The sequence below is a fragment of the Hemicordylus capensis genome, chromosome 8 (genome assembly GCF_027244095.1).
Source record: "Hemicordylus capensis ecotype Gifberg chromosome 8, rHemCap1.1.pri, whole genome shotgun sequence".
Taxonomy (NCBI): domain Eukaryota; kingdom Metazoa; phylum Chordata; class Lepidosauria; order Squamata; family Cordylidae; genus Hemicordylus; species Hemicordylus capensis.
Genome location: NC_069664.1, coordinates 10342111 through 10355416, shown reverse-complemented (window position 1 = coordinate 10355416; position 13306 = coordinate 10342111). Strand labels below are relative to the sequence as shown.

The 13306-nt window shown below is 49.4% G+C and overlaps 1 protein-coding gene across 4 annotated transcripts in view; it reads left to right on the top strand.

Moving 5' to 3' along the window:
• FAM178B (family with sequence similarity 178 member B) overlaps positions 1-13306 on the top strand; it is a 180874-nt gene that overhangs the window by 135063 nt on the left and 32505 nt on the right. The gene's annotated exons all lie outside the window — the stretch shown is intronic.

Sequence of the window (13306 nt, the reverse complement as noted above, 5' to 3'; positions counted from 1 at the left end):
GGCCTGGAGCACCTTCCTTACGAGGCAAGGCTACAGCATCTGAGGCTTTTTGAGTTTGGAAAAGAGGCGACTGTGGGGAGACCTGATAGAGGTGTACAAAACAATTCATGGAGTAGGGAAAGTGGAGAGTGAGATTCCCCCCTCCCTCTCTCACTATACCAGAACCAGCAGTCATCCTTCATGAAACTGAAGGCCAGGAAATTTAGGACCAAAAAAAAGTGGGGGGGAGAGTACTTCTTTATACATTAACTTATTGAATTGTCTGTCACAGGATGTGGTGATGGCCACTAGCTTGGATGGCTTTTAAAAAGGCTTGGAGAAATTGATGGAGGACAGGTCTATCCATGGCTGCTAGTCCTCATAGCTATGGCCACCTCCAGCCTCAGAGGCAAGATGCTTCTAAATACCAGTTGCAGGCGAGTCAGCAGGAGAGAGGGCCGACCCTCACCTCTTGCCTGTGGGCTTCTCAGAGGCATCTGGTGGGCCACTGTGGGAAACAGGATGCTGGACTAGATGGGTCTTGAGCCTAATCCAGCAGGGCTGCTCTTACGTTCTTAAGGTTTCAGGCAGGTTCCAACCCTATGATGCTGCCAGGGTGGGAACCTGAGATCTCCTGCATGGAAGCAGTTGCTCTATCATTGAGCTAATCCCCTAAGGGGAATATCTTACAGCAGAAAGTTCTCACCTTGTTAGGAGTCACCCATCCAAATGCTAACCCAGGCAAACCCTGCTTAGCATTCATGCTCACTCCCACAGGTCCAGCTCTCCTCTGAGAATCTGCACGGAGTCCCATCCTGTACTAGGTTGCACATCAACCATTCACTCCGTGTTCCCCCCAGCTTTGCTCTCATCTCTGGCCATGTTGAAGGCTGGGATTCTATTATAGCCTCTCGTTCATCCTCTTTATTTACCCTGCTCCCCCAAAGCAGAGACCCATTTAAAAAGGGAGCCTCTCGCTATTAATGTATGATCTGGCTGATTGCACAAATTGATCTCTGGTGTACAATTGTCGCCTTCGTTTCTCCTGTACCTCCACTCACTTTTATGCTGAAAGAAGAACTCGCAGCGTCGTGGATAACTACCCCACCCGCTGGTTTCAAACTTTGCAAGTGTTTTTCATAGGTGCTCGATGCTTATTTTGAAGCCCCTGCTCCCCCTCTGTGGGCCTCTGTTCTTGTCCTTTAAGATGAGAATAATCTCTGCTTCTTGCAGAGGCTTTTGGCCAGACCCAGAGCATGCCGTCAACGATGGGCAGATTGTTCTTGATGTGTAAATTATTCCATAACCTCACACTGAAATGTCAGTGTTCCAGTGGCGAAATATGCAAGTCGGACAGGGTTTCAGTGGCAGATCATGCCAGAGAGGGTGGGGAGCGCTTGCAATGCGTCCACCAGGTCATCTCACCAGTTCTCTCGGGGGGCACATAAACCGTGCCAGACGATAGCACTGCCAGTTGTTGTTTTTCTCCCTCGTGTGCTACACCCCTGAAGTACTGCACAGTGGTGGGAGCACATAAGATGCAATCCCGCACTCGGCTTCCCAAAGGGCCTGCCCGTTCCGCACCCCAAAACGTGGAGGTTTCTTTGCTCATTGCACCTTAGTCCTCAATGAAGAGCTAATCTAATAAGCTGCACTCCCTCTATTGGAGTTGAATTGCTTGCCTGCCTGCCTGAGCCCTGTGTCAAACTCCCTGCCTCCTACCAAGGTTTTTAGGAACATCGGAAGCTGCCTGATACCGAGTCAGGCCACTGGCCCATCTAGCTCAGTATTGTCTACACGGACCGGCAGCAGCTTCTCCAAGGCTGCAGGCAGGAATCTCTCTTATCCCTATCAGGAGAGGCTGCCAGGGAGGGAACTTGGAACCTTCTGCGTGCATGCAAGCATGCAGGTGCTTTTCCCAGGGCAGTCCCATAGGTAGGAGTGCTGGTCTTGTGGTAGCAAGCATGACTTGTCCCCTTAGCTAAGCAGGGTCCACCCTGGTTTGCATTTGAATGGGAGAAAGTGTGAGCACTGTAAGATATTCCCCTCAGGGTTGGAGCCGCTCTGGGAAGAGCAGAAGGTTCCAAATCCCCTCCCTGGCAGCATCTCCAAGATAGGACAGAAAATTTTATAGGACAAGATTTTTTTTAATTGAACCAACAAACTACCAAAGCATGCAGTACGTTACCAAAGAACAACTATATACAAAGTGGTCGTTTGGCTGAGAGAGATTCCTGCCTGCAACCTTGGGGAAGCCGCTGCCAGTCTGTGAAGACAATACTGAGCTAGATGGAGCCATGGTCTGATGCAGTATATGGCAGCTTCCTACGTTCCTATCCCCTATAGGAAATCTCTTACAGTGCTCGTGTGAACAAACCTACCATCTCTCAGTCTATCCGAACGAAAAGGTTTTGCTTCCTCATTCACCGTTTAGTTGGGAACTGCAGAATTTAAAAGTTGGGTGTTTGTTTTATCATCGGGAATAATGTGTGCAACAGCACAGCCCTGTTCTCGGGCCGTTCCAGCCTGGTGGCGCTTGCCGAGTTCTCTTTCGCTCTCATCTGGGCAGGATCTGAGTTGATGAGGGACTTGGCCTTCGATGCAAAGCTGGAGGCGGGGAACGGATGGGACAAACAGCTGGGGAGGAAGAGCGTTCCCTGGGCTCCGTGGCTGTTTTCCAGCTCTGGGAAGCTCATCACTTCACCCTGCCTCTGCAGCAGGGCTGGCCTGGGTTGAAAGCAAGAGAAGCCCATGGCCCTGACTCCCAGGCAGGCAGCTGTAGGCCAGGAGCCAGCTGCTGGGATTCGAGGCAAGCAGCAGGTGTGTGCCTATGGAACTGCCTCAGACCCTGCTTAGCGGAAAGGGCAAGACCAGCCCCCCTCTGCCAAGCAGGCCTCCCCTTGAGGGCTGGAAGCTGCTCCGGGCAGCCGGGCAGCTTGAGGATGCTCTATTCTGTGGAGGACAACTCGGAGTTGCTTTCGTTGAGAAGAGTCTTGTGCTAGCAGCAAGCATGACTTGTCCCCTTAGCTAAGCAGGGTCTGCTCTGGTTGCATAAGGATGGGAGACTAGAAGTGTGAGCACAGGAAGATCTTCCCCTCAGGGGATGGAGCCGCTCTGGGAAGAGCATCTAGGTTCCAAGTTCCCTCCCTGGCAGCATCTCCAAGACAGGGCTGAGAGAGATTCCTGCCTGCAACCTTGGAGAAGCCACTGCCAGTCTGTGAAGACAATACTGAGCAAGATGGACCAAGGGTCTGACTCAGTATATGGCAGCTTCCTATGTTCCAAATGCTGGCCTTCATGCATACTCAGTTCAGGAAAAGAGAGTAGGTCTTGTGGTAGCAAGCATGACTTGTCCCCTTAGCTAAGCAGGGTCCACCCTGGTTGCATATGAATGGGAGACTTGATGTATGAGTACTGTCAGATATTCCCCTCAGGGGATGGAGCTGCTCTGAGAAGAGCAGAAGGTTCCAAGTTCCTTTCCTGACAGCATTTCCAAGATAGGGCTGAGAGAGACTCCTGCCTGCAACCTTGGAGAGGCCGCTGCCAGTCTGTGAAGATAATACTGAGCTAGATGGACCAGTGGTCTGACTCAGTATACAGCAGCTTCCTATGTTCCTAAGTCTTCCCCGCTTCTTTGGCTCCTGGGATATTAAAAGGGTCCTACAGTTCCGGAGGTCAACCACCTTCAAGCAGCTGTCAAAATGGGTCCTCCCACTGGATGTGGAGCCGCTGGGGACACACCACCATTTTATGAATAGTACTTTGGAGCTCCTCATACCCACTGCTAACTGAGTGAAGAGGCACCTTCCAAAGGGGCAATTCTCTTCTCTTTAGCAGGGGGAGAGCAACTGGCCCTATCCAGCCCCCACATGGTGTCTCTCCTGTCACAATTGCTGATGTCTCCCTTGTGTTTCTTTTGAGACTGTGACCCCTTTGGGGACAGGGAAGCCTCTTCATCCTTTCTCTGTAAACTGCTTTGAGAACATGGCTGATGGGGGAAGTCCAACACTCTAACCACTACACCACACTTGCTCCCCCTGTTAGTGAACATGGGGGAAATGGTGCAAAAGCCAAAACACAGGAACATAGGAATCTGCCATATACTGAGTCAGACCATTGGTCTATCTAGCTCAGTATTGTCTTCACAGACTGGCAGAGGCTTCTCCAAGGTTGCAGGCAGGAATCTCCCTCAGCCCTAGCTTGGAGATGCTGCCAAGGAGGGAACTTGGAGCCTTCTGCATGCAACCAGGCAGGTGCTCTTCTACTGAAATACAGCCCCCTCCCCTCGCAGTGCTAACATGAAGTCTCTCATTCAAATATAAACCAGGGTGGACCCTGCTTAGCAATGGGGACAATTCAAGCTTGCTACCACAAGACCAAGCCACCTAATGGTGCAGCGGGGAAGTAACCTGCCTAGAGAGCAGGAGGCTGTTGGTTCGAATCCCCACTGGTGTGTTTCCCAGAATATGGGAAACTCTTATATTGGGCAGCAGCGATAATGGAAGGTGCTGAAAGGCATCATTCCACCCTGTGTAGGAGGAGGCAATGGTATATCTCTCCTGTATTCTACCAAAGACAACCACAGGGCTCTGTTGGCGCCAGGAGTTGACACCAACATGACGGCACAACTTCACCTTTACCAAAAGACCAGCCCTCCCTGTCATGCCCATATGTCGTTGCACATACGTGGTGCAGAATTCTGCTTTTCCGGTTGCAGAATGTAGGTTTCATGGATACCTATTTTTGAAGCTCAGAATACAGTTAGCCCTCTGTAAGAGTGAACATTAAGATTCTGCCATGGTGTGTGTATGTAGCCCTTCCTCTCTCCCCCCCCCACCGCCTTTCAATTTTGTTTGTTTCCCAAATAGTAACAGTAATGGGAAATGGCATAGCTTATCATACTCAAGGGGGTGTTGCGGGGGGCGGGGGGGGGACACAGCTTATAAAGGCAAGGAAGAGAGATCCCATTACCCAGTAATGGGAGAAGCTGTCGTTAGACTGCCTCTGAGCCAGGCAGCTCAAGCAGGGTTCTTCTTAATGGCCTAGCATTTGCATATAAAAGGAGGAGAGATGGCCTGGCTGTTTTTCCCGGTGCTGCTTGCCTTCCCGATTCAAGCCAGGCTGGAACTCCCCTATTCACAGAAAGAGGAATCTTCTAGGGCTGCCCTTCCCAGAGGCCGGCATGAGCGGGGCTATTGCCAGATGGGGGTTGGGCTGATGCTGCAAACTCTTTCATCCAACCCCTGGCCCTCTTTTATGGTGCAGATTATATCCCAAGGCCCCCGAGAGAACTTCTCCTGTTTCATCTCCTTGTTGTCTGTGCTGCACGGTTAGCCTGAGCTGATCTGGCCTTGAGAGCCTTGGAAAACGAGGTCAGCAAGAAAGAAGTCAACCACAACAGATCCATCTTGTTTAGGAGGGAGAACCACTTCCCTGTTTTGATCTCCTTCCCCTGAACCATCAGTACAGTGGACTTCCTTCAGTGGTTTCCAGAGAGTGTGGGAACCGAGTTGCGGTTAAGTCTAGGGTGCTGATACTGAGACAGGCAAATAAACAGTTCTTCTCTGCTGGCCCCAGAAATTCATCAGGGCTTTCTTTCTAGAAAACGCATTCAGTTCCTCTAATCCTGGGCTGCACAACTTTGGCCCTCCTGCCGATGCTGAACTATAACCTCCCGTCATCCACACAGCCACAATTGCCAATAGGGATGGTGGGAGTTGTAGTCCAAAAACAGCTGGACGTCCAAAGTTGGGCAGCCCTACTCTGATCCTTGCAAGTGGCCTGATCTGGAGCTGAGAGCGCATGATGGTGCCCTACCCAGCTGGCCAGAAGCCGGCACCACCAAGTTAAGAGCTCCGGACACTCTGCAGTTTCACGCTTCGAGACACAGGATATCGGCTGCTGGGACTCTCCACTTTCATTTTGAAAAAGAAGCTCTCAAGTTTCTAGCCCTTATGGCTTATGATACACTTGAAAGGGTGTGGACAGTGGCTGTTGGAGTCTCCATAGCCAGAGAGGTGATCAGAAGAAGGGCATCAGTGCCTACCTAGTTCCTTAGACCTTCCAGCACTAGCAAAAACCAGAATAAAGTGTGCAAAATAGCAACCACTGTGGAATAATTAGGCAAGATGAGGACACTAATGGCCAGTCCCTTAATTTGCAGAGGTTGCAGAATTTGGCTTTTCTTGGTGCAGAATTTATTTATTTATTTATTTATTTATTTGAGATTGGGTACCTGAAGGGACAGTGTCATAGGAATATAGGAAGCTGCCTTATACTGAATCAGACTATTGGTCCACACTTCATTGTCTACACTGATCTCCAAGGTTTCGGGCTGGGGTCTCTCCCAGCCCGACTTGAAGATGCTGCCAAGGAGTGAACCTGCTGAGAAATTCTGCATGCAAAGCAGATGCTCTGCTACTGAGCTGTGCCCCCATCCCCATAGTTGGATGGGAACAAAGGTAGGGCTTTGACACATAATCCCTACCTTCTAACAGGAATTTCTCCTAGACTTTTATTTTGGAACTCGGTTCCGGAGAAATTATCACATGGAGATAGGGACTGACATCGAGACTACCAGAGCGCTTGTGCAGCGGTGCCGCACTGCTGCTGCTGCTGCTGCTGCTGCTGCTGCGAAGGGATGGATTTTGTCTATCTCCCCTTCTCTCTCTGAAGGGAGGAGAGCTGGTCATGCAGTAAAGTTGTGCTGTCCAGGGGCGTATCTAGCGTAGGGCAGGCGGGGCACGTGCCCCGGGTGCCACTTGAAGCCATCCAGTACTCACTCAAAGAATCTGCCTTCCTCTGTCTTCCCCTTGGGACACTGTTCTCTTGGTTACACTTCTGTGCTGTTTAAATCAATCTGCATCTTACCCCACTCCAACAATTGGTCCTTGTTTCATTCTCTTCTCAACTAGGGCTTTTCCAGACAGCTGGCTTGATCGCTGGTTTACTGCAAGGCTTTACTGCAAGTTTGAATTTGCCCCAGGAAGCCGATGCAAAAAGTGTATTTTTTTACCTTGGACATAAATCGGGTTACACTCTAAAGCACAATGAAAAACCTGAACTGTCTGTGAAGTGCTCCCCGACAACTCCTTGCAGGGCCTTCAGGGTAAATCTGGCCAGTATGTGAACGCCCAGCCTCCATTCTGGAGGAGAAGCAAGCTCAAAGATGCTCCTGTTGGATCTTTGGCTTCCTTTGCTGCCACGTGCTAGCAATGCACAGATCCTTGTTGATGCTAATGACCGTTCCCATGGCACCAGTGCTTTAAGAACTGTGATCGTTGTCCGTCCCTTTAAAAGAACCCAAATATTACATGTCCTTGATGTCTCCCTGAGGTTGTGCTGTGAATCCACCTCCCAGATAATGAATCGTGACTGGGAGAGAATCATTGCAAAGCTTTTTTAGAGGCGCACCACAGCGCAAATCGTGAAAAGCAACTTCCAGTAGGAGCATGCCTTGGGAACAGACGATGGTGACTTAGCCTGAGTCAGAGCACTTAGAAGGGCAGTCTTTGTTGGAGAGAAGCGTGTGTGGAAAGGCTTAGTGAGGGGCAATGGAGTTTGCTCCCTTGTGGTCGAAGCTAGCATGCAGGTTTCTTAAGGGACTTCTGGATCATGGCCCCCAAAGGCCCTTGGGCTTCTCCCACTGATCCACTTGTCAGGTGCTGGCCAGGGGTGAGATGCCACAGGGGTGAGACAGGGGTGAGATGCCACACTCCATTGGTGCTCCAATGCTTCTCCATCACCCCATGTATGAACCTGGCACCTGCATCAGTCAGGACTTCCCCCAGCCAACCGATCCTGGCAGAAATGTCCAGGCAGAGTCTGACTTACAGTCTTTGCATCTTTCTGGCTCAAGGTGACGACCTCTGGCCACCTAGTGGCACAGTCCACTAGAGTCAGTATGTGCTGTTTCCCGCTAGGAGTCTTGGGTGGGATAGGTCCCAGGATATCTAATGCCGCTCTGCGAAATGGTGTGCCTAGGCCAGACAAGGATGGTTCGGGTGTCTGCCCCTTGTCCCAGCTCTTCCCTACCCTCTGGCAAACCTCACATGACTCAACATACTCAGTCATGTCCTGGCCAAATCCAGTCCAGGAAAAGTTTTTCCTTACTCTGTTCTTGGTTTCCCCCACCCCCATGGGTCCCTTTGGGTGGGCATGCGCTGCCTCTAAGAGGCACACGCGGTGTCTCTTAGGCACTTTGGGGTTTGCACCCCTCCCTGTGAGTTTTAGGGATCTACTCATGGTACAGCAAGCCACCCTGGATGACGATCCGGGAGCTCAGCGTTTCGCTGAGAGGTAGTGAGTTGGGGGTCACCTCCTCCCGCTGCGGCACCAAACTTGGGTCCACCGCCTGCTCTCTCTGGCACTCCTTGGCCTTGCTGCTGATGGCTGTTCCTGACTTGGCCGTCTCCTGACTTGGCCTGGCTCTAGTGTGCACACCAGACTGGACCTGGTGCGAGTAGAACCGGAGTCTGGTTCTACTCGAACTAAACTGGGTTTTCCGGTTTTGTGCACACCGCCAGAAGAAGGTCCCAGGTTCACTGTCTGGCAGCATCTCTAGGTAGGGCTGGGAAAGACTCCTCCCTGACTCCCTGGAGAGTTGCTGCCAGTCAGTGTAGGCATTCTTTAAACTAGATGGACCAATGGTTAAAGTTAATAACTTTAATTTTAAAAGTTAAAAGACCAAGTTAAAACCACATTTAAAAATTACATACTTTAAAAGTTTCAAATTAAAAGTTATAAGTGAGAAGCTAAACATTAAGAACTAAGAAACCTACCAGATATAAGCAGCAGAGAAAACATTAAAAGCCTCTCTAAGAAGATGCCCCTTTAATTGTCTTTTTAAAACACTGAGGGAGGCAGCATGGCAAAGCTCTTCCGGGAGGGCGTGCCAAAGCTGAGGGGCTACAACTGAAAAGGCCCTGTCTCTCGTCCCTGCCAGCTTGATCTTGCTTAGTGGTGGGGTCTGAGATTATTATTTCTTGTTTACACAGTCAGACAGGTGTTATTGACTGGTTTGTTTTATCCAGACATCGAGTCTTTCCCAAGGACCTGGGATGGCTGAATTTTATTGTCAATGCTGTTGCTGTTATAGATATCGTTGCAGATAGGCTGTTCCCAGTAAAGTTGCTTTTTGTAATTGGCTGATGATGATTTCTGTGGCCCCTATGGTGTTGAGGCCACAAGTTGTTTTGGAATTTTGCCACAATTTGCCACAAGTTGTTTTGGAATTGCACCTAGGGTGCCAATTACCACTGGGATTATTTTGGTCTTTTTCTGCTACAGCCTTTCAATTTCAATTTGTAGAGCTTTGTATTTGGTGATTTTTTTCTATTTCTTTTTCTTCTGTTCTGCTATCCCCTGGTATTGCTATGTCGATTACTTTGACTTGTTTTTCTTTCTTCTCAACTACAATTATATCTGGTGTACTGTGTGGCAGATGTTTGTCTGTTTGTAGTTGGAAGTCCCATAATATTTTTGCATCTTTGTTTTCAACAACTTTTTCAATTTTATGGACCCACCAATGTTTGGCTACATGTAGCTGGTATTTTTTGCAGATGTTCCATTGTATCATCCCTGCTACCTTGTCATGCCTTTGTTTGTAGTCAGTCTGTGCTATCTTTTTACAACAGCTGATTAGGTGGTCCACGGTCTCATCTGCTTCTTTACAAAGGCGGCACTTGCTGTTTGTTGTTGACTTTTGGACTTTTGCTCTGATTGCATTTGTTCTTAGTGCCTGTTCTTGTGCAGCCAGTATTAAACCCTCTGTTTCTTTCTTCGAGTTGCCATTCTTAAGCCATTGCCAGGTCTTGGTGATGTTTGATTTTCCACTTATATTGTGCAAATATTGACCATGCAGTGGCTTATTTTTCCATTTTTCTGCTCGGTTCTTGACTTGTTCTTTCTTGTGGGCCTGCTTTGTTTCACTGGTTGCCTGAGATGATGAAGATGATGATGATGACGACGACGATGACGACGACGACGACGATGATGATGATTTTGCATTTATATCCCACTCTTCCTCCAAGGAGGAAGAGTGGGATATAAATTTATATTTATATAAATTTATATTTGCATTTATATCCCACTCTTCCTCCAAGGAGCCCAGAGCAGTGAGATTCTCCTCACAACAACCCTGTGTAGTAGGTTAGGCTGAGAGAGAAGTGACTGGCCCAGAGTCACCCAGCTAGTATCATGGGTGAATGGGGATTTTAACTCAGGTCTCCCTGGTTCTAGTCCAGCACTCTAACCACTACACCACGCTGGCTCCAACAGAGGATACCAACAACAGATACCCAACAGAAGCCCCTGGCAAGTTCATATGGGAGGATACGGTCCAACAGGCACCTCCAACAGGCACGGCCACACTGTGCAGGGCTTTAACAATCAAAACCAACACCTTGTATCTAGCCCGGAATCTATGGTTGTTAGACATGATTGCTAAATTGAACTTCTATGTGAAACAGCAGTATATCTCTGAAAACCAGTTGCTGAGGGAGAGGAACAGCAGGGGAGGACTTGTCCTTATGTCCTGATTCTTAGCTTCCTAGAGGCATTTAGTTGGGCATTCTGGGAAACAGGGTGCTGGGCAAGAGCCCGATTCAGATATTATGCTGTATGAGTGCGCAGATGTCTGTATACCTTTCGAGGAGAGAATGAAGGTACTAAAGGGGGCAGGGTGAGGAGGGATTGGAAAAACCAAGGAAGCCCAGGTCTGCAGTTTAACAAGAGCTGGGTCTCCAAGTGTTGTTGGACTACAACTCCCATCATCCCCACCCATTGTGAATGCTGGGAGTTGTAGTGCCACACTATCTGGGAACCCAGCGTCGGTGACTCCTGAACTAGAGCCTGAGAATGTGGTTTACTTGGGTGCTTTAGCACACCCCCAGGTATCTGGGAGAAGTTTCTCTTCCAAAGTTGGGAAACATGGTGCAGACATTTTGTTCTGGACCGGAGTATCAAGGCTGTGTGTGTGTGTGTGTGTGTGTGTGCATGAGCATTCAGAGTGGGGCCTCCCTGATTCACCCTGAGTGAGATCTAAAATTAACTGAGCAGACATCAAAACCATGCACACGCACGTCTTAGAGGGAACGTTGCAGACGACCCCTGAACAAACATCCTCCTGTGGGTCAGAACAGTTCAGAAAGTAGCTCCGACATGCAAAGAAACCCATTGCGCAGTGGGCACCTGTGATCTGCAAATAAAGCCTCTGTCTCTGGCCCGTGCCTCGTCTCACCTATCACCTTTTAGATTATGCCAAATCTCAGAACCGCCAAACAACGGATGGCCAAATACAGATGCGTTGTGTACAAGCCAAGAACGCATCGACAAGAAGGTGCAGTTAATGAAAGAAAATTAACCTACGGAGGAGACATGGCCTTTGTTAACAGATATTGATAATCTGATCTTCCATGCATCTTTGGAGGCTGCGGTCTGCGCCAACTAGGTTCCTTTGAATTTGTGGGAAGAATACTCTTTGGGGTTAAGCTGACCAGAGGCAGACGAGGACAGGGCTCTGTATATTAATTAGTAGTGCAGAAGAGGGAATTTCAGACAGTGCACTGGAGCTTTTCTCAGTCCTAGATTTGCTCTTCTTCAGTCTTTGGTTGAGTGCTCAGAACAAAGGATCTACTACAGCTTTTTGCCATAGATCGTGTTTAACTGGGGTAGAAATCAGCTTTAGTGGGCACCTATTGGCTAGCGCCAGTGGACCCACCCACTCAACCCCCATTACAGTTTTTTGCAACTAATTTCGAAATGTTTTGGGTGATCTGTATTTGTTTTCAGTAAGATGAAAGATGAGTATATATATACATAATTGAATATATGCCTTTTAAAAAATAATTTGTGAAAAGTTGGAAAGCCAATCTAATGCGCGAAAGGAGGGGAATGATTACAGTAATAACGCTCGTTACAAGGCCAAATTTATACTGTGGGAGAAGCACACTGTGCTCTGAAAATGCTTTGGGAATGGGGCCATAGATCAGTGGTAGAGCATGGAGGAGAGCTGGTCATGTGGTAGCAAGCATGAATTGTCCCCTTTGCTAAGCAGGGTCCACCCTGGTTTGAATCTGAATGGGAGACTACATGTGTGAACTCTGTAAGAGATTGCTCTTAGGGGATGGGGAAGAGCATCTGCATGCTTGCATGCAGAAGGTTCCAAGTTCCCTCCCTGGCAGCATCTCCCAGATAGGGCTGAGAGAGAGTCCTGCCTGCAACCTTGGAGGAGCCGCTGCCCATCTGTGTGGACAATCCTGAGCTGGATGCTGCAGTGGTCTGACTCAGTATGAGGCTGTTTCCCAGGGGATGGGATGTGGCTCAGTGGTAGAGAATCTGCTCTGTGTGTAGAAGGGCCTAAGTTCAATCCCTGGCAGTATCTCCAGGTAGGGCTGGGAAAGACTCCTGCCTGAAACCTTGGAGAGCTGCTGCCAGTCAGTGTGGACAATACTGAGCTGGTTAGACCGAGGGCCTGACTCAGTATAAGGCAGCTTCCCAAGTTCCTCCCTGCTGTGTCCATGTTGACCCTGAGCATTAAAGAAGACCTGTTTCCCTTTGCATCTGGGCACCCTGTCCAGGATCCGGAAGAGCAGCAAGGGTTAGGCATTAGAGCTTCTCGAGTGTCCTCTTCAGGGAACAAGAATACTGTGCCCAGGACAAGGAAGGGGTATGCTCTCCAGGCAAATCTTCAGGGCCACTTGAAAATAAGTTTGGGATACGCAACCAGCGGGTGTCTCAACCTCCCAGTGGCACTGAAACAGTCCACCTCTGCCACAGGTATTTAAGCCACTGTGGTGTAGTGGCTAGAGTGCTGGACTAGGACCTGAGAGACCCGAGTTCAAATCCCCATTCAGCCATGAGACTTGCTGGGTGACTCTGGGCCAGTTGCTTCCCTCTCAGCCTAACCTACTTCTTCACAGGGTTGCTGTGAAAGAGAAACTCAAGTATGTAGTACACCGCTCTGGGCTCCTTGGAGGAAGAGCGGTAGATAAATGTATAGATAGATAGATAGATAGATAGATAGATAGATAGAATGGTTCCACCAGATTGAATACGCAGATCAGCCATCACCTCTGCCTTGGCCTGCGGGGCATTGCAGCTTTCCCAGTCTGATCTCCCCAGATGCATGCAGGAGATAACTGAGGAGCATCACAGGAGATGAATCCCTGGGGGCATCTTGTGTCCCTGGAAGGAGGGAGGGAGGGGTGGTGGTGGGCCAGCCCCACCACCCTTGCCCCCAGCAGCAAATTCTTCCTCCATGGCTGCTGCATCTGTGAGTCTGTGAGCCGGCAACTGGGAGATCAGGTCAGAGGGGTGGATTTGGCCC